At 39.6% G+C, this 25538-nt stretch overlaps 1 protein-coding gene across 7 annotated transcripts in view; it reads right to left on the minus strand.

The window, feature by feature from the left end:
- CCDC85A (coiled-coil domain containing 85A) overlaps positions 1-25538 on the minus strand; it is a 175776-nt gene that overhangs the window by 87092 nt on the left and 63146 nt on the right. The window lies entirely within an intron of this gene.

The following is a 25538-nucleotide window of genomic DNA, read 5'->3' on the forward strand; positions in this document are numbered from 1 at the left end:
GAAGAAATAATGACAGAAAACTTCCCTAACATGGTGAAGGAAATAGATATACAGGTCCAGGAAGTGCAGAGTCCCAAACAAGATGAACCTAAAGAGGCCAGCACCAAGACACATAATAAAATTTCAAAGGTTAAAGACAAAGAGAGAATCCTAAAAGTAGTAAAAGAAAGGCAACTAGTTACTTACAAGGGAGCTCCCATAAGACTGTCAGTTGATTTCTCAACAGAAACTTTGTAGGCCAGAAAGGATTAGCATGAAATATTCAAGGTGATGAATACCAGCAAGACTACCATTTAAAATTGAAGGAGAGATAAAGAACTTCCCAGACAAGAAAAAGCTAAAGGAATTCATCACCACCAAGCCAGTATTATAAGAAACATTAAAGGAACTTCTTTAAGGAGAAGGGGTAGGGGAAATAACATAAATATGAATAACAAAATGGAGTAACTATGTACCTATCAATAATCACTTTAAATGTAAATGGGTTAAATGCTCTAATCAAAAGAGATGGGGTAGCTGAATGGATAAGAAAAAACAACCTATACATATGTTGTCTCCAAGAGACCCACTTCAGATTGAAAGACATGTAGACTGAAAGAAAAGGATGGAAAGAGATATTTCATGCAAATAGAAACAACAACAAAAAAAAGTTGGAGTAGCAATACTTATATCACACAAAATAGACTCTAAATCAAAGACTACAATAAGAGACAAAGAAGGACATTACATAATGACAAAGGAATCAATCCAACAAGAGAACATAACTCTAGTAAACATCAATGCACCCAACACAGGAGCAACTGAATATATAAAGCAAATATTGACTGACATAAAGGGAGAGATCGATGTAATACAGTCATAGTAGGGGACATTAACACTTGACTGACACCAATGGACAGATCTTACAGACAGAAAAATCAACAAGGAAACAGTGACCTTAAATGACACACTAGAGTAGATGGATCTAATCAATATTTTTAGAGCATTTCACCCCAAAGTAGCAGAATATACATTGTATTCAAGTGCACATGGAACATTTTCCAAGACAGACTACATTTTAGGCCACAAAACAAATCTCAATGAATTTAACAAGACTGAAATCATACCAAGCAACTTCTCTGACCACAGTGTTATGAAGCTAGAAATCAATTACAAGAAAAAAACTAAAAAACACAAAGACACATAGAGGTTAACATGCAACTAAACAATGCTACTAAACAATGCAACACATAAAGGCTAACATGCTACTAAATAATGAATGGGTTAACAATGAGATCAAGGAAGAAATCAAAAGATACCTTGAGACAAATGAAAATGAAAACACAATGACCCAAAAATCTATGGAACACAGCAAAAGAAATCCTAAGAGGGAAATTCATAGCAATGCAGGCCTATCTAAAGAAACAAGAAAAATATCCAAAAAACAATCTAAACTTACACTAAAAGGAACTAGAAAAATAACAGCAAACAAAGCCCCAAGTGAGTAAAAAGAAGGAAATAATAAAAATCAGAGCAGAAAGAAACAAAATAGAGTCTTAAAATAAATACCAAAAAATCAGTAAAACCAGACCTGGTTCTTTGAACAGATAAAACTGATAAACCTTTAACCAGACTCATTGAGGGGAAAAAAAAAAAAAAAGGATCCAAATTAATAAAATATGAAACAAGAGAAGTGACAATGGGCACCACAGAAATACAAAAGATTATAAGAAAATACTATGAGCAATAATATGCCAACAATTTGGACAATCTGGAAGAAATAGATAAATTTTTTAGAAATATACAATCTTCAAGACTGAATCAAGAAGAAACAGAAAATCTGAACCAACCAACCAATTACTACTAACACAATCAAATCAGTAATCAGAAGACTCTCAAACAAAAGTCTTGGACTGAATGGCTTCACAGGTGAATTTTACCAAACATTCAAAGAATTAACACCTATTCTTCTCAAACCATTCCAAAAAATTCAAGAGAAGGGAAGCCTCCCAAGATCCTTCTATGAGGCCACCATTATTTAGATCCCAAAGCCAGACAAAGATATTACAAAAAAAGAGAGAAAATTATAGGCTGATATCCATGATGAACACATATGCAAAAACACTCAACAACATATTAACAAATGAATTCAGGAATACATTTAAAAGATCATACACTATGATTAAGTGGGATTTATTCCTGGTATGCAAGGTTGGTTCAATATTTGCAAATCAATTAACATGATATGCCACAGAAATAAAATGAAAGATAAAATCATATGATCATATCAATAGATGCAGAAAAAGAGTTTGACCACGTCCAGCATCCAATTATGATAAAAACTCTCAGTAAGGTGGAAATAGAGGGAATATACTTCAACATAATACAGGTCATATATGACAAACACACAGCTAACATCATACTCAACGGGAGAAAGCTAAAAGCATTTTCCTTAAGCTCAGGAATAAGACAAGGATGCCCACTTTCACCACTATTATTTAACATAATATTGGAAGTCCCAGCCACAGCAATCAGATAAGAAATAAAAGACATTCAAATTGGAAAGGAAGAAGTAAAACTGTCATTATGTGTAGATGACATGACACTATAGAGAACCCTAAAGATTCTATTACAAAACTACTAGAATTGATAAATTCAGTAAAGTAGGATATAAAATTAATATTCAAAAATAGGTTGCATTTTTATACACCAATAACAAACCATCAGAAAGAGAAATTAAGAAACAATCCCATTTATAATTGCATCAAAAATAAATAAATAAAATACCTATGGATAAATTTAACCAAGGAGGTAAAAGACCTGTACTCAGAAAATTATAAGACATTGAAGAAAAAAACTGAAGATACAAATAAATGAAAATATACACTGTGCTCATGGATAGAAGAAAAACATAGTTAAAATATCCATACTACCCAAAGCTATCTAGTGATTCAATGCAATCCCTATCAAAATACCAATGGCATTTTTCACAGAACTATAACAAATAATCCTAAACTTTATATGGAACCATAAAAGACCCCCAGTAGCCACAGCAATCTTGAGAAAGAAGAACAAAGTTGGACGTATCACGCTACCTGAAATCAAACTACAGTATAAGGCTTTAGTAATCAAAACAGCACGGTACTGGCATAAAAACAGACATAGATCAATGGAACAGAATAGAGAGCCCAGAAACAAATTCACGCCTATACAGTCATTTAATCTATGACAAAGGAGGCAAGAATATACAATGGGATAAAGACAGTCTATTCAATAAATATTATTGGTATAACTGGACAGATACATGCCACACAAAAATAAAATACACTGTTGGTAGGAATGCAGATTGGTGCAGCCGCTATGGAAGACAGCGTGGAGTTTCCTCAAAAAATTATGAATAGAATTACCATATGACCCAGCAATCCCTCTCCTGGGTATCTACCCAAAAAACCTGAAAACATCTATACATAAAGACAAGTGTGCTCCAATGTTCATTGAAGCTTTATTTACGGTGGCCAAGACATGGAAACAACCAAAATGTCCTTCAATAGATGAATGGATAAAGAAATTGTGGTATATATACACAATGGAATACTATTCAGCGGTAAGAAAAGATATAAAATAGGACCATTTGTGACAACATGGATGGATCTTGAGATTATAATGCCAAGCGAAATAAGTCAGACTGAAAAAGCAGAGAACCATATGATTTCACTGATATGTGGTATATGAACCAAAAACAACAAAAGAACAAGACAAATGAGAAACAAAAAACTCATAGACACAGACAATAGTTTAGTGGTTATCAGAGGGTAAGGGGGGAAGGGGGTGGTAGATGAGGGTAAAGGGGATCAAATATATGGTGATGGAAGGAGAACTGACTCTGGGTGGTTAACACACAATGGGATTTATAGATGATGTAATACAGAATTGTACACCTGAAATCTATGTAACTTACTAACAATTGTCACCCCAATAAACTTTAATTAAAAAAAACAAAAACACCTGAAAATGGGCCACCTTTTTATTTCACATACAAGAATAAACTCGATGTGGATTAAAGACTTAAATATAAGATCCAAAACCATAAAACTCCTAGAAGAAAACACAGGCTGTAAACTCTTAGACTGTTCTTAGTAATATTTTGTCTGACATATCTCCTCGGGTAAGGGAAACCAAAGAAAAAAATAAACAAATGTGACTACATCAAACTAAAAAGTGTTTGCACAGCAAAGGAAACCATAAAACAAAACAAAAAAAGAAAGAAAAGACAACCTACTGAATGGAAGAAGATATTTGCCAATGATACTTCTGGTAAGGGGTTAATATCCAAAATTTATAAAGAACTCATACAACTCAACACCAAAAAAACAGACAATCCAATTAACAAATGGGCAGAGGACCTGAATAGACATTTCTCCAGAGGACATGTAGATGGCCAACAGACATATGAAAAGATGCTCAATATCATTAATCACAAGAGAAATGCAAATTAAAGTCACAATGAGAAACCACCTAACTCTTGTCAGAATGGCTATTATTAATAAATCAACAAAGAACAGTATTGGCGAGGACGTGGAGAAAAGGGAACCCCTGTGCACTGTTGGTGGGGTTGTAAATTGGTGCAGCCACTATGGAAAACAATATGAAGTTTCCTCAAATTAACAATAGAGCTACTCTATGACCCAGCAACTCCACTTCTGGGTATTTAGCCAAAGAAAACCAAAACATATTCAGAAAGATACATGCACCCCTATGTTCACTGCAGCACTATTTACAATAGCCAAGATATGGAAGCAACCTAAGTGCCCGTCAACAGACCACTGGATAATGAATATGTGGTACATACATACAACTGAATGTTACTCAGCCATAAAAATAAAAAAAATAATGACATCTTGCCATTTGTGACAACATGGATGGAACTAGAGGGTGTTGTGCTAAGCGAAATAAAGAAAATACCATGTGATTTCACTTATATGTGGAATCTAAGGGAAAAAAACAAAACAGAAACAGTCTCCTAGATACAATGAACAAGCTGATGGTTACCAGATGGGAGGGGGTTAAGGGGCGGGGTGAAAAAGGCACAGGGATTGGGAAGTACGAATTGTTAGTTGCGAGGTGATTGTGGGGATACAGAGTACAGCATAGGGAAGACAGTCAATAATATTGTAATAAGTATATATAGTGCCAGGCGGGTACTAATTAGGGGCATCACTTCATAAATTATACAAATGTCTAATCACTATGCTGTACACCTGAAACTAATACAAAATATTGAATGTCAACTATAATTGAAAAAAACCTGAAAATTATTTAGATGGAGGTAATTAAAAATCTCAAGAAAAACATTACCCTTCCATGATACTTAGTAAGAGAATAAACCAATTCTTACATATTGTACTTTGCTATCAAATTATGAAATTATATGAATAATACTTAAGAAAATTATGCTAATTCTTACACAATTCCTAACATGTCAATTTCCAATCACGAAGATAAACAATTAAACCTTCTGGATTCTACCACTAATTAGTGTAACGTGTAACAGATGCAAGCCAACCCATCTGGACTGACATAAACACGTGTATACATTCACCAGTCAAGATCTTAATTCCTTCAGTGGAAGGAAAACAGGTCAGGTATACTTGACAGGCTATTTCTGCACAAAATGAATCTGACACGCAGCCTGACAATGCCATTACTGTAAGAAAGCATTTAGCAGACAAGACTCCTAACAGCAGTCCAACTGATAGATATGCATATCCCACATTGAGTATTAAATTAAAATCACCAGCAAAGCTAATGCGGAAGGAAAGTATAATAGTGCTGTTTATGGTTAATAGCTCATCTGAGTTAATCCAAGGGAATGAATGGGTGTTAACTCCATCTCAAGCCCAGAGTCAGCCCAACATTTGCATAGCCTCAAAAAAAAGAATAAAGACTTTCTTTCTCAGTACTTTTTAATGAAGGCAAGGGTGCTAATAGGAGGAGTAATAGACAGAATCATTAAATACAAGAAGATTTTAAATCACATGCTTAAATTATGAGAACTGAATGTGACCCTGGGGGTTTGGAGTTGCTGGTGAGGGAAAGTGCCATACTCTTACTCTGGAGAGCACTCTTGGTGATGGATTTGACGAATCGCTAATATATATTAGCAATGGGCAGATTTACTGTGATGATAATGAAGCTTAAGCTTTAGGACTGTCACTTGCATGGGCCTCTTCCAAGGACGTGGGAGGAGCCCTAGCAATGTGTTCAGACAGACTTACGTTTTTTGTAAATTCTGCAAAAGTGAGATCTATTACCACTACCATTAAGATTGCTTCCTTCAATTCCAATTTTTCCTCCTTCACACACCCTGTCAAACACATACACCTCCCAGGAGGTGTGGTAACATCTATGGGCATTTTGGAACCCTGCTAAGCAGCAGCTGAGTTGGGAGTAAGTACATTTAGTTAGGATTTGGCAGATACATTTATGTGCTTCCATGTAAGGCTAGTTCTTGCTAGGGGTCCTAGTAGAGAAATGGCTTCCATGAATGCTCTTACCACACACTGTCCCAATTCCCCCTGCGTCATGACCCAAAGATGCAGGGAGAGATTGCAAAATAAATGTGGCCTTCATTTCTCAACACCAAAAAGGAATGGGGTGGGGAAGGAGAAAACAAGGCTTGAAATAAATGTTCAGAGCCAGAAATCAGTCTATGGAAAAGTGTTTGAAATCTTATAGAAAGTTACAGTGAAAGAAATTTGATTGAATTTCCCTAATTTAACAGCAATGCTAAAAAAAAAAAAAAAAAAAAAAAAGAAGAAAAGTATATGACATTACTAATAAAATCTAAAATGTTCCTAAATTAGCAATAAAAAACAAAGTCCAATCAACCTTGACAGAGGGAAGGTAATTATTTTTTTAAGCTCTCTGTAAAAAATATCACAAAAATTGTTGTTGTTGAAGGGATCAAAGACGATGCAGCCAAAAATGTTTTGCAAAGAATGAACAATGGAGGCAATCCATGAAAATGTTACATAATTTTTCTGGATATTACATGATAATGGTGGTATTTATCAGTATTTTTTTAATCTGTAATTGATTGTGATGGCTTTTCTCATTATAAATATTCCATTTGTACCTAAACTTTTGTTTTCCTTTAAAAGTTCCTCCAAATTTTATGTTTCAGGCCCCACAAAACCTGGATCTGCCTTTATATATTAGATCCTTGTCTTCAACATTCCATAGGATAATTAAATATCGTTTCTCACATATATGTGAAAGCCCCAGAAACTTAGTAACTTAAATCAGTGTTAACCTGAATAGCTCATGGAAATCTTCCAAAAATATTGAATACATTAACCTGATATATATTAAAAGATAATACATATCTTTTTATCTTTAAGATAAATTTGATCTAAGATTTCTTTAATTTTGTATATGACACTTCAAGGGCATCATTTCATATCATACATAAGAGTCGACACAAAAAGTCTATGAGATTTATCCTTGAAATTGATTTTTAGGAAAATTGTTGTAAATAGGCTTTCTGAGCCTACCAAATTTCACACCAAACATCACCAGCTCTAACACCCCTACCCATTTATCCTGTGTCTCTAAATTATGTTCAAGGAGAAATTCCAGGTACTTCTACATCTGGTAGTTCAATTTTGGCTAATTAAGCTAATATTGTCAATCTGATTGAAATTCTGGTGGGGGTTGGACAGGGATGTTTAAAATAGTCCTGAGTTACATTGAATCTCACCTTCTATGTTCCTAGTGAATTATGGGTCAATCTGATTGTCTTCTGAGGCTAACTCTGTAAAACATAGGCAGTTTTATGCTCCGTAAGGGCTGTGGATAAACCTGCTCAGAAGCCCCCTGAGCTCACTCACCCTGGGTGCCAACATGCCCAAGTCATGTTGGCGTCTCACATTTGTCCTATCTGGTCCCAGTCAGAATGGACTGTGCACGAGGGTCTGTGCACTATGATGGCTACACCAATTGCATTTTTGAAGAAAAATCAAAACCTACGGTGGGGGGGGTGGGGGGACAGTTAAAATGATTTATGTAAAAAGGCAATGAGCACTTGAAACACTATCATTCCCAATAGGTTTAATCTTTTCACAGATATGAATTTTTGCTTTAAAAAAAAAAAGATACAAAGATCAGAAATAGCAGTACTAGTTGTTAAAGAAATCTGCCCAGGGAGCTGGCTTGATTCCTGTTCTACAGCCTTGGCTAGGGCGGGTGAGAACTGGAGAACTGGCAGGAAAGTGGGGCCTGGGGGGTGGAGGAGGAGTTAATCTCTATTTTTAGAGCTGGCGAAAATTGTTCCATTTTAGAACAGCTTCTACTTCTCAGTTGGAAATACCACAAACCAAGCCCATGAACATATTTCATTGTCCATAATTGCATACTACACGACCTCTACCTTGCATATTAAAAAAAGATAAGGCTGTCCTCATGTGTGCAAGCACATGGAGATTCACAAATAGAAAAATCGTCAAAGATCTTGTGCTTAGCTCCTCACTTTTTATTTAAGGCAAATTACTCCGGCCCCCACTTTAGTGTTAATGGTCTTTATCCTCCTCTACATGTAACAGCAGAGAAGCCTTAATTAACTGTTAATGTATTTTAAACACCTTCATTTGTACAACTTGCTAATAGTCTTTCTCAATGAGAACATAACTAGGGTAGGGTTATGAGTAAGGAGGTGACAACAGGAGCTACAGAGGCAAAGGGACAGAGAAGCTTGAATAACAGGAATCAGGAACGTGCTTAACCCCTGTAAGACTCGCAGGAAAAACTCAAAGGCCTGAACCTTAAATTATAAATTTCCAGAATTCCTTCATTTCATATATATTATGGCTCATCTTTACTGGCAGCTGTGTTGATAGAATTGCTCTCCACAGAAGAGATTCCTCTAGGAAACTGGTTCAAGACAAGCAACTTGGACACTGCTGACAAAGTGGCATTGAATGGCAGGTTTTCCTTTCTTTCTATAGCTTGCACTTCCCCTTCCAATGGCTCTTCCTTTCTCTTTTTCCCTCTTGCTCATTCTTGAGTAAGACTTGGGAGTGCCAGTAGCATCCATAAGCAAAGTCTGCCGCTCCCCTCCACAATCTGGTTCATTAAGCTGTATAATACACAGTGGTTTGTACTATGGAGAAAAATAAAGGACTGAGGTAATGGTAGCATGAGGAGGCTATTACTGTGTTATTTTATACAGCTAAGTCCAAGAGGTAGCATTTTACCAGAGACCTGAATTAGGGCATAAACCATACAAAGTACCTGAAGGTGAAAGATAGGGAACAGCACACACAAAGGCCCTGAGGCAGAAGTCTACTAGGTGTGACTGAAGAGACAAAACCAAGGATGGCATAGCGGGAAGTGAGGTGAAGTGTGTTGGGAGGTGAGGTCAGAGAGAAAGCAGGGGCCAGATCACAGAGGGCCCACCTATTCAGTCCTGTAAGGACTTCTGCTTTCAGGCTGTAAAAAGGGAAGCAATTAAGAGCATTGCAAATAGAAGAGTGATACAGTGACACGATCACTCTGGTTGCTATGTGAAGAATAAATACTCAGGAGCAAGAGTACATGCAGGGAGACCAGTCTGGAAGCTATCAGAATAATCCAGGAGAGAAATGATGGTGGCTTGCCCAGAGTGCTAGTAGGATAAGTGGGGAAAGTGGATGGATTCTGGATGTTTTGAAAGCAGAGCCAATAAGATTCACTGGTAGTTTGGATATGAAATTTCAGAGAAAGTCAACAGTGACTCCTCGGTGCCTGGCCTAGAAACAGAAAAGGTGGCGTTACTCTCAATGAAGACTGATCATACAGCTAGGTTTGGGGAGAATGGGGATATTAGACTTTTGGTTTTGGACATGTTAAGTAAGAAAACCTATTGGATATTCAAGAAGAAATATCAAATACGCAATTATTAATATATATAAGAATCTGGAGTTCTGCAGCAAGGTTGAAATCACCTAGGGAATTAGTTGAAATAGAAAAGGGAAGAGGGTCAAGGACTGAAACGTTGGACTGTCCAATGTCTTACTTTGTAAATTGGGAGAGATGAAATGAATCAGGAAAAGGGGCTGAGAAGGAATCTCTCATAAATTATCCTACTTGCCCAATTGTAAGAGGAGAGTGAGTCAGTTCTCAGTTCCCAAGAGCCATGCTCTCTACAGCAGGAAGAAGGCTGCTCAAGTGTCTACAACGTCCCACGCGTCTCTCATTCCAATGCACATTCCTCTTATACACATAGACATATATTGTCTCTCTCATTCTCAAGAACACACACTCACATCCAGGTTGCACAGCCACAGGACCAGCCTGGTCTACAGCTAGAGTGCAAATTTAGGAGAACACACTTGAAATTACCCTGGTTAGGGCTCTGTGGATGCTACCTCAGAGCATCACTCCTTTCACCTAAGAATGCAAGCAGAGTGTGAAGGGGGTGCGGGGGCAAATAATAAATGCACTGTGAACTTCAAGGTCATGTTTTGATTCAATTACATTGAATGTTTCCTAGAGGGGACAAAACCCAAAAAATAAATTATTCTACTTGTCTCCAAACATTCATTCAAGTTTTAAAGAATTTGTTTCTTAATCACATTTTAGTACTTACAGAAACTAACACAATCTAGAAGCTCTCTGTACACGTATGCAGAAGTACAAGACAAAGCGCTCCAGGGTATCAACACCCCTTATGCATGAGAACTTCAGCAAACCTAAGGGTGTTGAGCTCTCTACAGGAACTCTGTGCCTCTGGATTATACTTTCTACAAGATGTCATAGTGCCCGGGAAAGGTCAAGTTTTACACACTCTAATTAAGTACTTTCTTTGGCTTGCTTTGTGTTGCTTGCAATATTTCTAGTGCTATTGTGAACTAAGTATTCATTTGGTCCCTGCTGGTGTCTTTGTTAATCAACGCTTTAAGTGGCCTTGAAAAAAAAATGTTCTCTGAGGCGCCTCTTATTTTCCAAGCAATGTAATTGAAGCTGTAGTTATATCCTGCCAAAACAATGGAATGATCCATTCAGGGGAGAAGAGGGCCCACCAAATGCCCTGTTTAGAGACACATGGCTGAGTACTTAAATTTTGTATTTGTGAGCTGTTGTGCTGGCATCATATGGACATTCTCTGTGCGTGGAGCTTGCCTGCGATGAATCTCTGGGAAAGCATAATCCTGAGAGTGAGAGATAGCAATGCTCTGCCTTTACCTGACTTTGCACATGAGGTCTGACCTCGCTGCTGTCTCTCACAAACACAACTGCCACTAGTTACCAGATACCACAGAGAATTTAATGAACCCTTAGCAATGTGTGGATTGTTTATTGACGGTGGCCATCGGAAATGAGTGTCTCCCAGTGAGGTGACAACAACTCTTGACTACCTGGGGGCATTTGAGTTATACCAGTTTATCTAGCAGTACCTAATCACCCAATCCTAGCTTTCTCATGCAGAAAAACCCTTAGAAACCAAGGAAAATGGGTAAAAGCCAGTTTTGTATTTGACTGAGACATTTCCAACAATTAGTTATAGAAAAGAGTAAAACAAGTCTTTCTGAGAAAACCTTCTTCTGTTTGAAATAAATCCCCAGAATATCTAATGCACTCCTATTCATAATTTTTTTTTTTTTAAGAAATCCAAAATCAACATTAAATTAGTTCTGCCTAACCCACCCTTCAGTTATCCAAACCTCAATCAAGACTTAGGTAAAAAAAAGAATGAAATCTTCTCTCATCTGTGACATGGATGGACATGGCATTACACTAAGTAAAATAAGTCAGACCGAGAAAGACAAATACTGCACGATCTCAATTATGTGTGGAACCTAAAACAAACAAACAAAACAAGCTCACAGAACAGATTGCTGGTTGCTTAGAGGCTGGGGGGTGTGGGAGTGGGCAAAATGGGTGAAGGGAATCAAAAGGTATAAACATCCAGTTATAAAACAAGTTATGAGGATGTAATGTACAGCATGGAGACTATAGTTAATAATACTGTATATTGCATACTTGAAAGTTGCTAAGAGAGTAGATCTTAAAATTGCTCTTCAGAAGAAAAAAAATTATATAACTACGTATGGTGCTGGATATTAACTAGAATTATTATGGTGGTCATTTAGCAATATATACAAATATCAAATCATTGTTTTACACCTGAAACTAATATACTGCTGTATGCTAATTGTACCTCAATAATACAATTTTAAAAATGGAAAAAATCAGAAAGTGACAAAAATATTAAAACTACAGTTACATTGGCTTTAAGCATATGTCATAGCTCACTAAATTTGCAATAAATTAGTGAAGTTCAATAACAACAAAAAAATGACTTAAAAATCAGTTTAACACGTAAGAAGGGTAATCACACAACTATAGGAGACTAGCTGACACCTCCACTGACCCTCTCAAATTCCCTCTACAATCCTATTCCTGGCATGAGAAATTTCACCATTAGCATAAAACTCGGCTAATGCAGTTTTCTCCTCTGAGCTTCAAAATATTTCAAAACCCAATACATCATATGGCAGATGTTCACGAAGTACATATTGAATGAATATATGGTTGATTGATTTCATTAGCTCTTACCTAGTCGCCAGAGGAGCTAGGACAGTAGATGTTAAAAAGGCATTAAGGGAGAAGGACCAGCCATGGCTTAGACTGGGCCTCTGGGCAATTGAGAGCCACCGTACATGAGTAAAGAACATCATCATGGGGCATGTGAAGAATGCTCCAAACTTCATTTTCCCTACAGCACAGTTTGCCTCAAGTCACTAGATGTTTCTACTTTTCATACAGCAAATTTACAGCTAGCTCATTTTCATTTCACCAGAGGGGAAGTCCTTGAGAACAGGGGCCGTGCCATACTCCCTACCTTACATAGATTTGATGTTCACTCAGTAAACGAAGGGTAACTTGGACTAAGTAAAATAAGGCACAGATTGTGTGAAGACAACCAAAGTGATCCCACGGGGGTGCAATGCATGTAGAATTTCAGATTGGCTTAAATTAGATAAATATTAGCATATGAATTTGGTTAACTGATGTATGAATGTTCAAAATGGCAGCAGGGCTGTGCTGGAGTCACTTTGGATGCAGCAAGATAAGCAAACATCCATAAAAGAAGGAAAGAAGATAAGAACACCCAAGCTTATAAACTACCAATTCTGCTGCTCTATTTCTCTGTGCAAGCCTTAGGGTTTCAGTTTCAGTCCAAGAATAGCACCATATATTTGTATAACCCTGTGGTTTTCAAAGGGCTACCACAGGTTTCTTCACAATCTCCCTGATGAAGGAATTTTCATTCTTCTCATTTAAGAGATGAGAAAACTCCATTAGCAGAGGCTTAGCAAATTTCCCCAGATCACCACAAGACTGATCTAGGAAGCAAACCCAGAGTCCTGATGCTTATTCAGGGATATGTCAACTTCATCACTAAAAAAAACAAACTAACAAAATTAAATTTGTACAAGATGGTTTTGGTTTTGTAACACCAAGGTACATTTCAAAAATTATGTTATGTTTTTGTGAGGGCAAGACCTATGAGAAACAGAAGTTTCATAATAAAAGGTTAAACATTTTAGAACAATACAGAGACTATTCAGGCTAAATGAGATATTTAGGCAACAAATTGAACCACTAGAAATGTTTCCTAAATGACACTTTTTTCTATGTCCAAAAGACCCTTTCATTTTACTGAAGTAATAACCTGGGCAGGTATGGTGCATACACTTCCAGAACCAGCGGAGTTTAGGCCAACTCCAGGCAACCTCACCCCCGAAAGATGCTTCCTGGAAGCAGCACCTAGTGAAGGGATTACTCAGGTCATGAAAGCAACATAATTACCAACACAGCCATGCCCTACTCATCAGGCTGAACTACAGAGCCACAGCACGTTAAAGCAGCCTAAGAAAAAATGGACCGATTTATCATGTTTGTGTAAGCCCAGCACTGAACAAATTGGTTCCACTAAAGTTTTATTTCAAGCATGACTTCTCACAACATGACCAGTGACAAACATCTTCTTGACAAGCATTTATCAAAGGAAAGATTCTGTGATTCTTCATCAGGATTTACCTTTACTTTTTTTACCCCTACGCTGACCTAGATTCTAGCTGAACACCCTAGGAAAGGCAAGCTTGAGACAATCTCTTCTCCACGAGGAGGTCAATGGTGTTTGGGGGAGAACATGAGTTACTAATCACCTTCTTTTGTCTGTTGCCTTGTCCATTTTTCCCTATTGTTTTTTGGTTCCAAGCTGTCTTTCCAGACTTCATGATGCACGCTGATGTTCACTTTGATATTTCGCCACTTCCCATCAGTCTTACTGTTCTCTGACCCTCTGGTTTCCTTCATATCATATTTCTCTTGTCTTAAATACCATACTTCTCTTGTCTTAAATACCAGTTTGGTTACTAAACCCCCACCTTAAATTTGCCAACTCAGTATGAACATCTGCACAGGTTTTGCCAAGGGAGTAATGAGGTCTCAGCACCACAGATTTGTAAAGAAGCAGCCCACTTGGGTGGAGATGATCCAGCTTATCGTTATCAGACTGGCTCCCAAGATGAGTCATGGGAAATTCAGCATTCAGTGTCCAAAGAGGCAAGGAGAAATCAGATCTGATCTGTGCCATCGTCAGTATCTAAAGAGGCCCAATTTGACAAGAGGGATAAAGGAGCTATGTAGGTTTTATTCTATTAAGAGTAGGACTTCAGCAAATGTCTAGGCTTCTAGTCCCTGAAGAACAGGCTCTAAGAAGACCCATGAAGGTGACACAGGGCCAGCCATGCAAGCAGAGTTTCAGGCAATCCCAAGCTCAGGGGGAGCACTACACAGAAACTGCAGCTGATTCCCAGAAGGAGTCTGTAAAAGCCAAGGGGATAAAGTGAAGGCTACAACTCCATGGGCATCCAAAGGCCAGGATTCACATCTGTATCACTCGTGGGAGTACGGAACAGAACTAATTCCACTTCCACCCACCAGTGGACTAGAAGCTCCCAGTGTGCACATTCCCTGCCCTGCTCAGGGTGGTAAGGGATTGGGTGAGCCTCATGGGAGAAGAAGCTTAGGAGACAAGAACTGGGGAAGAGCCACAGCTTTCTCTCATGTCTCCTTTGTTGTCTACCATCTCAAGATATTAATAATTCCAACATGTCAGCTTCCAGGAGTATGGAGGAATAAAACAATCAGTGCATATGATCCCGTTCATAAAAAGTGAGCCACATCCAAAACCAGTATCAGTAATGTATCCCTCCCACCCCACGTTTCCTGCTCTATCCATCCTCAGTATTGGTAAGCCCAGCATTGCCCCTCAGGTGCCAAACACTGCAGGAAAAAAGCCATAACCTAAGTTACTACAAATATATGACATCCAACCTCACCTGGCCCTCAGGGTTGTCCAATCCTTATGTTATTTGTCTCACATCGACTCTGAATCACCTAACCTTCATCAATTATTCTAAACATTCTCAAAGGCCTTAGTTCCGCATTTTACCACCCATTCATTCTCACAGGAGACTATTTCAAATTGTAATAAGAAGGCTGAAGAAATCCAACTTAAAGTGCCCCAAATTCCTTCCATTCTGCTTTTAAAATCTCTCTGTATATTTACCTTCTCCCTCATGTCTCTTGGCTTTCCTTGCCAAGCCAAACCCAGACTTGATCTCTTCCCCACCTGACTTTGCAAAGATGTAATGTTACCAGTTAGTTCTTTTTTCTTGTAATTCAATCTCATTTTTTTCTGATTTCATCCTGTCACAATTATATTCAGGTCTCTCCTGACCCCATTTTCCCTTTTAAATGACAACCTTATTCTACCAAAATTCTGGATGGAAGAGTCTGTCCTGGGATGCCAAACAGTCTCACCCCATGGCCACCTCTGTTTCGTAGAGACTATCCATAATTCTCTGTGGAGAAGGACTGAAGCCAAGGGCAGGCCACAGCCAACAGTGGAGTACGACCGGAAAGAGAAGCAGCAGTGAGAGCACTAAACACACGGCCTTCCTCTAGCTTCCCATCACACACTCACCCCTGAATTTCTTGCATCCTGGCTTTCAGGGAGATCCTAGTGGACACATCCACAGATATTTTCTCATTCTTCATTATCCACAGTGCTCTCCTTCTGCCAACTCCTTCTTCCATCGGCTTCTACATCGCCTTTTGACTTCTCTAGCCCTTCTTTGGCTTCATTTTTCTTCTCCCTCCCTGGATGATCCTCCTCTACTTTTTCCCACAGCCACGCTCCCTCCCTCACCTCTTAACTGTAGGTATGCAGCTGAACCCTGCTCTCTACTTTTACACCCTCATACTCCCTTCTCCAAAATTGATTCACTCCATCAATGTCATGTCCATGGCTCCCAAGTGGACATCTCAAGGAAGAACACCTCTGATAAACTCTAACACGTCTATGACGAAGGAAGTAGATATCTGAACTTGCTACATTAGCTGATCCCAAATGAAAAGTAGTCCTTCCTCCTGATTTAACTCCTTCTGTTGATGGAAAGGATGTCAACATCTTAGCCCCATCTCCAATCCCCTTTTCTTCCTGTCAGTAGCTGATATAAAAAAAAGTTGACATCTACCACATCTTTTGTATCTTTTCCTTCATGTCAGAGAACAACTCTCCTTACTTACATCTTTACAGTTTCTCATTTAGATCATCACAACACCTTCCTAATTCATCTCCCTGCCTCCAGTATCTCTTCTCTCTAATCCATTTTACATACACCTGAATACATACCTAATTAAACTTACATATGTTGTATCTCACTCCTCCATTCAAAAAAGTACCAACTTCTCACTCAGGCATTGAAGAGTCTCCTAATTACGCCCAAACCTACCTTCCTCCCAGATGCTTCTTCCTATGCTTTCTCCACCCCTACCCCTTGCTTCTGCCAGAATACATGACTGCATACACCCCACCTTTTCCCACCTCCTGTTTTCCTCCCCCTGCTCTCTGCTCTTCATTGTACCCTCACCCCCAAATTATGGTTCACGATCCCACCATAATTTGAGTGATTCTACATTCATGGTATTAGAAAGGCAGGCCTATGTGGACTTCGGTTGAATGTTCCCCTTATGAGTGAACTCTCTCCTGTTCCTTTCCAAAATTTTTGACAAGGTGAATCTGTTTGAGATTACCAAAAGTTATTTTTAAAACTCTCCAGCACAAATGAAAAATAAATGGCATTCATCCAGCAACACTTTACAACTGGTGCCTGACTTTTTTTTTTTTTTAATCTTCTCAGATGAGTCTGCAGGGCTTTTCACTCTTTTCCCAACTTCTGAAGTCACACGGAGCTTACTCTAAACGTATGGGGCAGTCATTCACACAGCGTAGGCATTGGGCCAGCAGGTCTATATTCAGCAGGGCTGGCCAAGACAGTTGAATCCAGCCAAACAACACCTAAGTCTGGCTCTTAAATCAGGATAAAAATGGTCTGCCCAACATTTAAAGTGAACACTGAAAAACTAATCCTCTAAAAAAATATCTGACTTAATATTGCAAATGAATTCTGATGGGTATAATTCATTCCCTCCTTATGGATAAGTTATTTTAGTCAACCACTTTATAATTGAATTTCTTTAGGCAATTCACAGCTAGGCTGACTGACAGGTTTTAAACTGATAACAATGATCAATAGGGCACCCAGGACACACTGCGCCCACTTCAAAAATAGTAATAATAAGCAAGTGCCTGACATTTGAGAGATATTCTCACTAATTAATTCTTAAACATAGTCCTACAAGGTACCTTGACTCTGTTTTAAAAGATCTGTAGTCAATTCCACCCAGCAGGTTCGTTTATGTTCTCATAAAAACAGCACAATAATCAATGCACAATTATTCAAAATGCAAACTATTGTTTTTAATTTTCCAACAATAGCCCTTTCACAGGGTCCTCAATATGCGGCCCCCAATCAAGATATATATGAATTCTGATCTTTGTGAGCTAACCTGAATATTTAGTCCTAGATGTAAATTATTGTACATTTCAGGATTACAAATGGGGAAACTCTAATCTTGAATTCTACATAGGCTATGTACATCGTTTCATTTCTGCTAACATCCCCTTCTTCATTCTCAACTATTTCTCTGTATTTTCCAATTCTCCTCCCATCTACTGCTATTATCTCTAAGAATGAAATTGCCACTTCTTCGTTCCCAAGGCTAACTGAGTCTCAGCTAACTCTGTACTCAGTGTGCTCTTGTCTCCTCTAAATCCTATTCTTCCTGTGTTTTCGTTTTTTCTCTCTCCGCTTAATCCCTATTCTATTCCTATCATCATGTTTAGGATGTACTCTCTTCCCCTCTCCCCCACCAAAAACCCTACCCATGACTTTAAAAATCTCCCATGATTCCACCATTCCTTTCTCCTTCCTAGAATATCATCAATGATCTCCTCCATTCCCTGACCCAATGACCTGGTCTCATTCATCTTCTTTCATGTCTATAGCATTTGACAGTGGAGGCCACTACTTCCTTTTGAAATGCCCCTTACAGGCTACTGTTAACTCCATGTGCTATCCAATTCTTTGGATGACTTTTTTCTCCTGGTGTCAGCTGCATGGACGTGTACCCCAGGGTACCATCCTTACCATCTTCTTTCTGTACTTTAGATTCACCTATCACTCCTATTTGTGCTTCTCTCAAAATGCCATCACCAACCCTCACTTGTGCAAGCTCTAGTCCTACACTGTCGATATCTTCTAAGTAACACCCCAGACTAAACATAACCTCAACCAAACTTATCTCCTCTCTGAAAAGCCTCTAACCATTGTTTGCTTAACCTTATGAATTGTACCTTAATTCTACATTCACCCAAGTGCTAAAAGCCACCTCCTCCTCCTTGACTCTTTCCCTTCCATCACCCCCACAATTTATCAGCCACCAAATCATTCTGAGACATTGTTTGCATGGTCATTGATATGCTTTACTCCTTTGATGTAACCAAAATCATTACCGCAGTGATTATTATTAGCACCTCAGGTAGAAAACTACACCTGTAAGTTCCTTGCAGTTAGCTGAGGTCATGCAGTCAGTCCAGCTAATGGCCCATGAGCAGAAGTATGTTACTTCTGGATGGGAACAGAGAAAAGTAAGGCATGAGAAGTGCATGTATTCTCTCCTTGTGCTTCACACAGTGACCTGCAATGCTCCAGAGGGGAAGCTCCCATCAGCTTGGGTTCCTTAGTACTTATGAAGAATAGAATCTCCTCACTAAGCTACATCACTCATGTAGGGAAAGGAAGAAACCAACCTCTGTAATGCTAAGTCCCTGGAATCCAGGAATTAATGTGTTCCTCACACATAACCTAGCCTCTTCAAACTGCCCTGTTAGATAGAATGCTTTTCTCACCAGCCTCTCTTATCCCAATAATACTATTGTTCTTGCAACTTAATCATCACTTCTGCAGGGAAGCATTTTCTGATGTTCCTGGATAGCTCCAATGCTGATTTATATGCTCCCCTAACACTGTATATTCCTCCCCTACGGTGCACATCACTGTTATTTTTTGAATCTTTAATCAATGTATGCCTTTTCTACTAGCCTATAAGCTCCATGAGAGCAGGGACACCACCATTGTTTTCATTCGCCATGAAACCCAATATTCAGCACAGCATGAAGAAATTAATAAGCACTTGTGAACTCAATCGGTGCTGCTCATCTTTGTATCAACAGTGTCTAACCCAGTGCCTGGTATCATACTTAGCTTCTAATACGCATGAGTTCATCAATATGGCACTCTCCTACACAGCAGACATTGGCATAAATGTCTGGTCACCTCTATTCAATTGTTTCAGGGAAGGGTCAACATTTTTCTCTGATACCACTGCTACCACCCCCCGCCCCCAAGGCACAGGGACATAGCAGCAATACAACCTGCACAGCATCACCAAGGGACTGTTAGGGCTCATCTGCCAGTTCACTAAGCCGTCTTTATGACCTGTGAACAGGAACTAGGTTTTCCTCCTTCCATATTCATCTAACTCAACATTCCTCCCTGGAAGCAGACTGGGTTTGCTGACCATTCACCCTATAATGTCTGGCGTAGGTGAGTCCTCAAGAAATAGTAGATGAATTTCATGGAAAAATGAAAGAATAGGTCACAGTGAGTGTCAGAGACTCGCTGACAGGAGAAATAATAGTCTCTCTCTCTCTCTCTCTCCTGCTGTGGACATTCTACTCTCTCGGGGTCCCTCCCACACCTCAGTGCTCATCTGGTGTGACAAAGCAGAAGCTCCTTATCCTAGAAAGACCAAGACCTGTGTCGCTCAGGAAGGCAGAATGAAAGAATCGATAAAGGCACGCAAGAAGGGAGGAAAGCAGAGGCATCTCAACAATAAGAACAGCAGAAGATGCAGCACAAAGAGGAAGAAAGAAGCTGGCCATGAGACAGCCAGTAAGGAAGGAGCACACAGAGCCGGCCAGCGGCAGCATCGCCCACGGGAGGTTAAGCTAAGAGGAGCGCACAACTTGATGTAAACAACATTAAAAACAGAGAAGGAAAAAGAAAGGGCAGAACCCACCCAAAATAAGCAATTGCAAAAGAAATGGTGCCGAGGCTAAAGGCAGTCACAAGGTCACCATCACCAGAGGCAAATCCAAATGGAACCCAACAACATGTTCCCAAAAGCGACCCTTACTTTCCACGTCTACCGGCCCAGTGTTTTTAGCGAACACAGCAACTTGTTTAATAAATAGTCACTGAGCACCTACTATGTGCCAGGCAGACCTGGACTCACAATTCATTTGCTACCAGCCAGGAAGAAGGAGCACCATCTCAAGGCAGAACTGCCTCATGTCCCCCGAATCTATCAACAATATTGCATACTTACAGGTGTCAGGGGAGGTACTTGGGGGGAGAAACTGATTAGACGCATGGCACAGATAATACCAGGTGAGGAAGAGTGTTAGACCCAAACCATCCAAACAGAAAAGAAAAAGAAAAAAAAAACCCACAAAAGGCAAATAATTAAAAGTGGAAAGACAACAAATAAAAAGCGATTAGAATGAAAAACAAAACAGGATTGAGAAGCGAGGTCAGGTAGACATATTAGGAACCTGGCATGAAAGAAAGGGGAAAAAAAATGACATTTACAGTAAGAGACCGCTGCATCTAACATCCTTCAAATGCACTTCTAATATTCTCTATTTGTTCAACATACTATCTCTGACAGTGACAACTGGTCACTCAATGAACACAGACCTAATGGTTTATTAATCAAATGCTGCAATTTTCCTGGATTCCTTTTTTTTTTTTTTTAAGAAGCATACATTAGAAACTTGAACCACAGTATAATCTTCTCCCTAATATAATACATTCCCTTCTGAAAACCTAGAGAAGAAATCTCTACTGATCACTTCTCAGGAGACCTGGAGGCTCAATTCCCAGCTTGAATGTCCTGGACCAGCCCCTCCTACCTTCTCGGACTTTCTCCCCATCCCTCCTGGTTCTTCCCTGATTCAGCTGCCTGCCATGTCAACTGCTATGCCAGAAAGCCACAAGGGCTTGTGCTTCCTTTTTCCTGGTCAGTGTGTATCATCTTATTCTTGAGACACACTGCGATATCCTTCTCAACCATGTTCCCAACAGAAAGTTTCCTTTGTTTACTAACTTCAAAGTGAGAATATTTCCCAAAGATTGCATCTACACTTGCCTGGGTAAATGAAAATAATTATAAAAATCCACTGTGGTTTCTATGTCAATTACAAAATAGGTCCAGGAAACATTTCTATTGCTGATGCTCAAAAGATCATTCAGACTTAAAATCTTACTATAGCTTAAGTGGGTTTCCCCCAAATCAAACAAGTACCAAGCCCTTAAATAAATTAACACTTGCTTCCAGAGGCTTCCTGCTGTCCCACAAAGCCCTTTGCATTCACGTCAATCTCACAATAACCCCTGAGTCCTTCCATGAATACTGCAGAGAAGCAAAACCTGTACACACACAGATCTCATCTGCAAAGCCCCGCCTGCCCTTCATGGCTGCTGGCACGCTCACTGAAGACATTTACCACTTCACAATCCTCAAAAGCAGAGGCAACGCAAAGAATGAGGCAATAAAGCCATTTAAATATAGCTATGGCTGGCCTTGGCAATGTTACAGAAAATTAAATTTTAATGAGACAAGGAAAATGCTGAACCTTCGGAAAGTGTATCAGAGGAAGGGGCATCTGAAGGACACGAATACCCGAGGGCCCTGGGGTACACTCAGAGGGATAACTACATGCCAGGGCCTTCTCAAGGTCAAGAATTTGCAAACTACACAGACATCCAGATGCGGGGAGACCAGCCCTCTGCAAACATGCTGGCTTTTATGCAGAAGGCAAAGTAAATTGATGCAGGCTTCTTCTGGAAGGCTCAGAGAAAACTGATTAAGTAACAAGGTCAAGTGAAAGACGCTGTATATACAAAGGTAACTGCTGACCAATGACACAGTGACCTCGAAGCTGCCACACTGTGTCTTCTGAGGGTGGTCTTCAGGGAAGGATTCACAGATGGGCTGTGAGCAAGGCTTTTGCTGTGGCCCTCCAGATTCACTCTACCCTCCTCCATCCTGCTCTGTGCCCCAGAAGGCTGCATCACCCCGGCTCCCCTGCCCTCTAGCTTCTCAATGGGCTCAGCCAATGAAAGGCCCTGGTAAGAGACGGTAGTAAAGAAAAATGGCTTTTCTCCCTGTCAGGCTGTGGCTTGGCAGGAGGTACATGCCCCTACCTAAGGCAGAGTTCCTGTTTGCTGGCCTCTCTCCCATGGTGACAGCCACCTCGTCCCCTTGCCGCTGCCAGCCTGATCTACATGGACTGCAGCAGTGGGTACTCCCAGCCTCTGACTTCCCCCAGGGCTACTATGAAGCAGCATGTGCTGGATCCTGGACAACAGGAAGAGAGTGAGGACCTGGCCTTTACTGCCCTGACTCCTCTGTCCAGTGTCACCTTAGGCTGGTGCATTCTTCCCATGCCTGAAGGTTACAGACCCTGCCATTAACTTTGCAAAGAGTGCCGCCTGTTCTTATTTATTTTTTTGCATGATTAGAAAGAAGGTTTTAATATAATTATCACTGAAAGATATGTTGGTTCAACTCAGTCATTCAAATTCACTTCTAGGGTAACTTAAATACAACACAACAAAACATCAGGTACTGAGGTACTGATACTAAGTGATACTGCTGCCTACCCGACATGGTCTTCCGGCAACAACTAAGCTACGAATGAGGCTTTTAATGTCGGACTCCCTGATGCAAATTTGCCAGTTATTATCTACATGACTTTGGATTCGTGGTCTGTCCTCTTCACGCTTCCTCATCGAGGGGCTCCTAATGGAACCCAGCTCAGAGTGTTGTCACGACATTTAAGGAATGTCTGTGACATGTAGCTCTGACCCTGCCATGTAAAAGTGCTTGATAAACATCATTATTATCATCGCGATGATTTACAGTGATCACTTCCCAGCTCTTCCCTCACTCACTGCTATTCCCTGCAGTCCCCACTTTGGTGATGAGGCTCTTCACTGCTAAAAGCCACTTGTTAAAACAGAAAACACCTTGGGAGCATACAGAAAATCTCTTATCTTCTGTTCAATTTTCCTGTAAATCTCATTTAAACTGCTCTAAAAAAAAAATAAATAAATAACGTCTGTTAAAAAAAAAAAAAAGAAATACCTCAAGTAGACAACACATTCAACATCTATGATTGTCTAACACCCCAAGCAGGCATCTTCCCAGAAGTGACCAGCACATGGGCCTCGACAGCCAGGACTGAGGGGATGGTCACAATGGGGGCCCTGGGATGCCAGGGCCTTTAAGTGGAAACTGAGGCCTGAGACACAAGTTGGCTGCAAAGCAGAGAAGCTGGCACCGGAAGGGAGGTGCAGGCTCAAGACAAACTGCCCCAAATATGCCAAAGTGGCACACTGATCATTCTAAATTAAAGTTCCTTGATAAACAGCCAATACAAGAACACTCTGAGACTCCTCTGTTCCCCTGAAAGCAGGAAATAAATCTCCCTAAACCAGGAGGATAAAAAATATCCTTATAGCCAGAGATGGGGAATTCAAGGCAGAGAGAGTTGTATAAACAAATTTTGTTACTTTTTCATTAATCTGCTATCCTAAGCAAAATGTTCTTTGTTTTGTCAAATGTTCACAATTGTTTGTCTAAAAGATACAAAAGCTGCCTGATTTGGTCACTTTTTCAGCCTCATATATTTGGGATTCCCATACATACAAACTGAAATGTGATTGTTTTTCTCCTTTGAACTGTCTGTCTCATGTCAATTTAATAATTAGACCAGTCTAACGGACCCTAAATTTTTCCTCCCCTATAGCACCAAGGGTAGATCACTAATCCAAAATCACATAGATAATAACTGGGAAAATTGTCTTCTTCCCCACTTTCCTGAGGACAAGCCATACCAGTCAAACGAGCATGTGAATCTTTTGCATATGTCACCCCATCCTAGCACCTGATCAAAGGCCAGGGCTATCCCTCAAACAGAAGTCACTAGGGCTAGAGATCTGAGCAAGGGAGCCGCTTGTAGGGCCAGCTATGCCCTAAATAGGCCCTTTACCCTAAATCCATCATCCTTCCTACCAGGTGGCAGGGCATTCTCCCATCAGAGCCGACGTTTCTGTGGAATATTTAGAGAGCCAAAGCATTTATCAAAGTGATACATCCTGACTTCCAGAAATTGAGACATCTAGAAACAGCCATCTGAGTAATATCACTTATGTCCCCTGTCGCTTTCTGAAATGATCTAGTGTGAGAGAGAAAGATAAAGTTGTTGTAACTTTCTGCTGAATTGGTAAAGCTTGAATACACCTGACATATCTCCCTAGTCCCCTGCGAATGAGTGGAATGAGAGTTTCTGAAGCACTCTCTCTTTCCTCTCTGAATGAGTTGTACCTCTCTAAGAAGCTTCTGATACCAGCAAAACATTGGTCCCGATTCCAATATCCCCAGATTTTCCACTTATTTATTGAATCAGTACATTCCTTCTTTTTTCCTGTGATTCAAAGAAGAGAATTAAACAGAGATGTATTTTACAAAACTGTATTGGAAGGAAAAATATATCTTCTATCTGCAGTGTCCTTCATATCCTCATGCTGTCTTTTGGTTTCCATTTTTTAATGGCCAAGTCTTTTTCATTTCATATTTTTATCAAAGCACAAAAGGAGACACTTATCAGTTGCTATCAAAACAAGTCATAGCTTGGAGATACCCAAACAAAACACTTCAAATTTAAACATGGAAACTTCGAGGAAGGACCTCGTTTCTCTCTGTGGGCTCCTACTGAATTAAAAGCCTCAATACTCTCAATGAAAAAAGGCAGGACAATACTCCAACTACTTTAAGATTGTAGAGAAATACCCTTTTAATAATACCAGGTGTGATCTATGCAAGGCAGAATTACAGGCGCAAAATCTATCTTCCAAGTTCCTTTTCTTTTCCTTCCAGGAACAAAAAAAAAAAAATGTACCTGTCATATTTTATGTTTGTACTCTTCAAGAAAGTATTAAAATAAATTTGAAATGTCTCAGTACTAGCTATCA

The sequence above is a fragment of the Rhinolophus sinicus genome, chromosome 2 (assembly GCF_057876585.1).
Source record: "Rhinolophus sinicus isolate RSI-liver-muscle chromosome 2, RSI-T2T, whole genome shotgun sequence".
Lineage (NCBI taxonomy): Eukaryota > Metazoa > Chordata > Mammalia > Chiroptera > Rhinolophidae > Rhinolophus > Rhinolophus sinicus.